Below are 6379 nucleotides of genomic sequence, written 5' to 3'. Positions count from 1 at the left end.
GCACCGCTAGATGGGGGTAAATCTCACATACTGTCCCTTTAACTTAAGGCTGCTCTTTTATTTCCTGTATTACATTATTGGACAAACTGCTTAATCCAGGTGTGTCTGACCATTGTGACTACTCAGACACACCTGGATTAATCAGTTTGTCCAATAATGTAAGATAGGAAATAAAAGAGCAGCCTTAAGTTCAGGAAGCAGCAGAGCTGTGCATAGAGCCCATTGGGATAAGATCCTATTGTCAGCATAAAAATTCTTAGTGGAAAAACATGTATTATTTATGTATAAAATGAATAGCAAGGGGCCTAGTATTAATCCCTGTGGGACGCCTTTTATCATTGTTTTTGTTTTGATTTTGAAATCAATGACAACAATAGTCTCCCTTTTGGCAAGATATGTTATGAAAGCAATAGAAAAATCATTTAAAAAAACATGGAAAGCAAGTATTCAGTATTATCAAAAGCTTTGGGCAGATCGACAAAGACACAATGGGGATAAGTGTAGGTATATTAGCGTCTTTGAGCACCTGTAAAAGCGCGTTGTAAATAAAATTTCTTCTTATTATTGTTATTATATTATAGGATAGATCTGTCTCCCTACATGAACCCCCTTGATATTGGTCCAGTCCAGTCGATTCCCCTCTTGAGCCTATTTTCTCCAACCAGTTAATTAACAACTCTGAGTTTCTGCTGACCAAAGTTTCCTCCACTTAAGTCCGATTAGACACAGTTAAGATTCGCGCCTTCGTGGAGTTCCTCTCCCTCTTCCTCTTCCTCTCCTCACCGTCAATGTGCTGGTGGTTTTCCCTTTCTTTCATTTTTCAATTTACCCGTCCAAACCCCCCTGCAGTCTATCTGCGTCCCCATCGTGTGCCATCTCAGCGCCGCTCTGAGGCAGCCGGCCCTCGTTGTGAAATAGCTTTCACACACACAGTGACTTCTGCAGCATGTGAATGAAGCGGCTGCGAGGGGTCGTTCTCTATTACCTGTCAGTCATCACCCATACATGCACTATACCACGATATGGCAGTCATGTCACGAGCACATACACACATGATTGCACACACACACACACACACACATATATATATATATATATACACAACACTTGTGTGCATGCAGAAGGACAAAACAAAAAATATGGCTCTTGCAGCAATGTATTATATACTGGTAGTCTTCTCAGAGCGGTAAATAAATAATGAGAACACTGTTAAAATTCTGCCAGTATCCACCGCTCTGCTGCTTTCAGCCCCCGACTCTCTGAAGAGGAGGAAGGCCACACTGGAAAGGAAGAGGCTATTTTTCTTTTTTTTTTCTTACACATTTCCACCTCCTCTGCCCTCTTCATCCCTCTCTTCAACTTCTCCATCTCCTTTTTTATTCCCTTTGAAAAACTTCTCTCTGCTGACTCGGTCAAATGCAGCTCCTCCATTGACATTTATGGAAGACAAAAGCTGTCAGCTCTCTACTCTTTCACACATTGTCATGGTGCAGATCGTGACACATAGTCTTGTGAAATGCCATAGGGAAAGCTATATAGTAAAAAGTTTGCAAGTTTTTTGTTGTAATATGAGATCAACGCACTCCAGGCTACCTGTCCTTTATCTAGATTGGAGAGAGTTAGAGAGAACGTGCAAGAAAGACTCATTAGTGGATGATGTGAAATGACAAGAGTCGGTATTTAAGCTGGAAAGAGATCATGACACGCGCTGTACGATGAGGATCTGTCCGCTTAGATGTGATGACCTCTCGTTCTGTGTTTTATGGAACGGGCAGATGATATTTCCACACGACACTGACCTTTTACGCTGAGATGAAGATAAAGCAGACAGATTGGGGCTGAGTGATGCAACAGATAGATACAACAAGACAAGAAGACGTATGTCTGCGTATGTGAGTGTTTATATGAATAAGTGTTATTAAAGGGATAGTTCAACATTTTGACAAATTGGCCCATTGCCATAATCCCTAGCAGTAGGTTTGTTACCTTTATTTGTCGGTGCAAGCTATTTTTAGAACGGCGGAGCAGAGCCGCGAGCTGCTCAGAGCTACGCTACGGAGGCTCATGGGATTTCTTGGTTTCCCTCATCAAACTCATCAAATACACAATCCAACAACTCCACAACGCTCTGGTGGACAAGTTGTGACCTGCACATTCTGTAAAATGTATGAAACTGTCCCTGAAGGCAACGTGCATCAGCGGTTCTGCATGAATTTCCCTCTAAAACAACTCTGTCTGGTAACGTTCTGTTATTATCTCATAGCGTGGTGAATGTGCAGGTCACAACTTGTCCACCAGAGCGTTTTGGAGTTGTTGTATTGTGTATTTGATGAGTTTGATGAGGGAAACCAAGAAATCCCATGAGCCTCCATAGCGTAGCTCTGAGCAGCTCACGGCTCTGCTCCGCTGTTCTAAAAATAGCTTGCACCGACAATTAAAGGTAACGAACCTACTCCTAAAACTATAGGGATTATGGCAATAGGCCAATTTGCCAAAAATGTTGAACTATCCCTTTAAGTATATATGAGATGCATTACAGTAGGTATTAGTGGCTCTGTAGCGTTTTTGAGACGAGTTAAAATGTGTAAGCCTGTTGAACCGGACACAGTCACCATGAAATCCTGTTTCAAACTGGCTTAGCGAGGAAATATCACAAGAGCGAGGGGGGGGGGGGGGGGGGGGGGATGTGTGTGTGTTTGTGTGTGTGTGTGTGTGAGGGAAAGAGGCAGATAAATGACCCAGCGCCGCATGTCCGCCGCAGAAGTTGTTCTTTATTTCATGGCAGCTGATAATAAGTAAGTGTCGGATGCAGCCGAGCAGCGGGAGCTCAGAGTCATGAAGATGGAAAAATGAGAAACTGACAGGTAGGAAATTACAGTATCCTCCACAGAAAGGTCAACCTGGAGTGCAGCGGCGTAGTGCAAACAAAATAATTCTTATCGTGTTGATATTGACGCCTCTAATCCTCTCTGCCCCCGTGCTCTCTCCCTCTCCCCCACTCCCAAGCCCTGAGCTACTTACCTCTGCAGTAAATATACCGGCAAAGCTTTTTTCTTTTCCTTTTAAATTGAAAATTAGAAAGTGAGCGGTGTGCAAGCGAGGGTGAACAGAGGAGAGGGAGTGGGAGCGAGGGAGAGAGGAGAGACACGAATTTTACTCACAAATGTGTCCCAGGCTGCATGGGCCCATGACTGTACTTAAAATGAAACGTCTCCATATGCCTCTGCCTCAGCAGGTCATTTCCATCGCTGCAGAAAACTGTTGTTCCACCCTTTTCTCTCCCACACACACAGTCTATCATTTGCATTTTCTCTCCTGGCTGGCTCTCTTCCATATCTTTCAATTCATCCTGTCACACCTGTTATTCACTTGTTTCCCCCTCTTTCTTTCTTTCTTTCTTCCAACCCCTCCTCCTCCTCCTCTGTTTCTTTCTCCCCCTCCTCCTCCTCCTCCTCCTTCTTTGTGGCAGTGCAGGATCTCATCTAAATGCACAGCCAGTCATGAGCTCTCTACCTGGTATGGTCTACTACCCGCCCGGTGTGAAAAAGTGCAATCATATCATCCCTTCTTCTTTTTTTCTTCTTTTTTTTCTATTATCATCTCATAACAACTCAAGGAGATTGCTTGGATGCCATATGAGATTAATGAAGTGGATAGTGATAGTGCACAGCATGCATGCATACCTTGATTTTCCATTCACTTTTATGTAGCTGGTCCTGTCCTGCTCAAACAGTATGCATATTCTCTCTCTCCCTCTCTTTCTCTCTAGCCTGCAGACATGCAGAGAGAGGCAAGGGGAGAGAGTGAGGAGGAGGAGGAGGAGGAGGGGAGAGGGTAGCAAATGAGCGGTGGGTAAAAATTATGGGGTACTAGAAAAGAGAGCAATAGCCCAGCCCTGGAAATGGAGAGAGCGAGAGAAAGAGGGAAAGAGGGTGGGGTGAGAGGGAGAAGCAGAGAGACAGATTATACAGTGTAAAATCCAGAAGAACTCAGCTCTAATAGTATAGTGCAGCGTGCACATCAGCTGGGGAACAACTGTGTTTCCCCCCCCCTGGCTGCAGCAGTGGGAGTGGGAGTGGGAGTATAGGAAGAGGAGGGTGAGGGGGAGAGAGGGGAGAGTGGAGAGGGGAGAGTCAGCGCATTTACCGTCGCGCGCCCAAAGGGGGGGGAGAAGAGAAGAGAAGAGAGAAGCATTGGAGAAGTATCCTCCAATCAGCCGTCAGTGATTCCTCTCATCTCGTGAAGCTGCTGATGGTGATTTATCACTGTGACCTGAGACGAAGGCGCCACGCTGCGCCGCACGGAGCCACCGGGAACTTATACTCGCCACGCCGCTCGCTGCTCGCCATGGGTTTGATTTCCTTTCTTAAGCACACACACATATTCCCTCTTGTGGATGTTTCCAGCACAATGACCAGAGGACAAAAGGAGGATTAAGATGGACTTACACACGCTTCCCTTTTCTCTCTCTTTTCCCCTCTGCAGACTAGAGACGGACTAACTTTTTGCAGGCGCATGAGGGACATCCTTTTATATATACTTCTGCTTTTTTTCTAAATTATTTGTTAATTTCATAGCACATTTTATTTTATTTCCTGAAAGCATGGCAAGCCTTTTGAGGAGGCAGGTGGGTGGAGGTCCTGCAATAATAATCATGTAGGAGCTGCTGCTGCTGACACTGAAGTACAAGGAACTGGAGATGCGAGGAGCGATTGGATGACAGCTGAAGCTCAACTGCCCCGCCGAGCATGTCGGACACCCTGACTGTGGCTCGACTAGCACCTCCACTTCACCGAGTCGCCTCTTAACAAGTTGTCATGCTCCTCGCTGAGGCGGCAGCACGAGCGCAGCCAACTAGGGTGTGTGCATGCGTGTGTGTGGTTTGTGTACGAAGAAGAGGAAGCCAGTGTTTGGGATTAGTAGAAAGTACACACTGCCTCTGGAAAAAAAAAGGATACAGGTGTAGTGGAGCCCTGAATGAGGATTAGCAGCTCTAACACCTTGTCGCTGGCAGCAGCAGCAGCAGCACGCACACAGAGAGCGATGGACGGTTCAGACAAGAGTCTGGAGCTACGAGCTACGTGCTGACAGTTATTATCAGCTGCAGGATTCAAGATAAAGGTATAATAAAACCGGCATGATGAGACTCGGAGAAGGGGAAGAAGCACAGAGACAGGGAGTCAACAGAGGAAGTCCTGTTGAGATCCAATTGAGATACTGAGACTGGAGTGGGAGTTTCATATCAGTGGATTTGTAATAAAACACATGGAGCACATCCAAAAGAAAGAAACCTGTTGATGTAAATTAAAAGAAAAAGCAAACCTTGATTATCAACAATTTAGATTTCCCAGTGAGCACGAAATCCAATTGATCCATGAATTGGTTTGATATTGATTTTCTCTGCACGGTTTGGAGGACAGAGTCTCGTCTGATCTCTGCTTAAGAGGTCACTAATTTAATTATAATCCATCATTCAGTGCCGAGTGCTGAGTGTGTCATTGCTCAGAGAATCAATGAGCTAATAGTTGTCGTTCTAGCTGAGTGTAGTGTGGGAGTTAGATTTTTTGGGGCGTGTTGTGTTTATGTTTATGTGTCTTTTCTTTTTTTTTTTACTATTTGTGAAAAGTGATGGAGGTTCTGCTGACGCTGGCGAGCGTGCAGGAGTTTCTTGGGCTTATCTTAGCTGCACAGCGAGGGCTTATAGATCCTATAGCTGTACCGGTGCTGTAACAGGCACCACGTTGCTGCCCCACTTCTCCACTCGGCAAGTTAAATTAGGAAATACTTTCAACAATGCATTGATCCTAAAGGTGCAGGACGAGGAGAGAGAGGAGAAGTTATCTCACAGACACACACACACTCAGCAGTCCTTCAGCGATCCCTGGAAAGCAGAGCGCAGTAGGTGGGAATCACAGTGTGGGAGTGAAGTGAAGAGAAAGCGAGAGGACTGAGGCGAGTTTTCTGTGCGAGCTGTGTGTGTTGTGTTGTTTTGCAGCGAACTTGTTCAAAGGGCAGCGCTGAAAATTGCACCGTTTGGAGAGAGTGTTATAGTGCTGCAAGTGAAACACTCAGGAACAACAACAACGTTTTGGGGCGAGTTCAGCACAAGTTCTTCTGCTGTGTGAAAAAAACCCTGCAGTGTTCAGCACAAGAAAAAGCCACAGCACAGGATACTGTAGTAGAATGAGAATCATGTTTGACAAGTCACAAGATAAACATTGATTTGTCTGGAACAACTACTGCCTAAATCTTTTTAATGACACAAGCACAAGCCAGCAGGAACAGCAGCACTCTTGTTATCTAACAGTCCTAAAACATGAGACTGAAGTGAACCGATGGAGACAGAAGAAACAAAAAAGTGGGATCGCAGCTCTGAAAC

Source organism: Trachurus trachurus (assembly GCF_905171665.1).
Source record: "Trachurus trachurus genome assembly, chromosome: 7".
NCBI lineage: Eukaryota > Metazoa > Chordata > Actinopteri > Carangiformes > Carangidae > Trachurus > Trachurus trachurus.
This window is presented reverse-complemented; position numbering follows the sequence as displayed.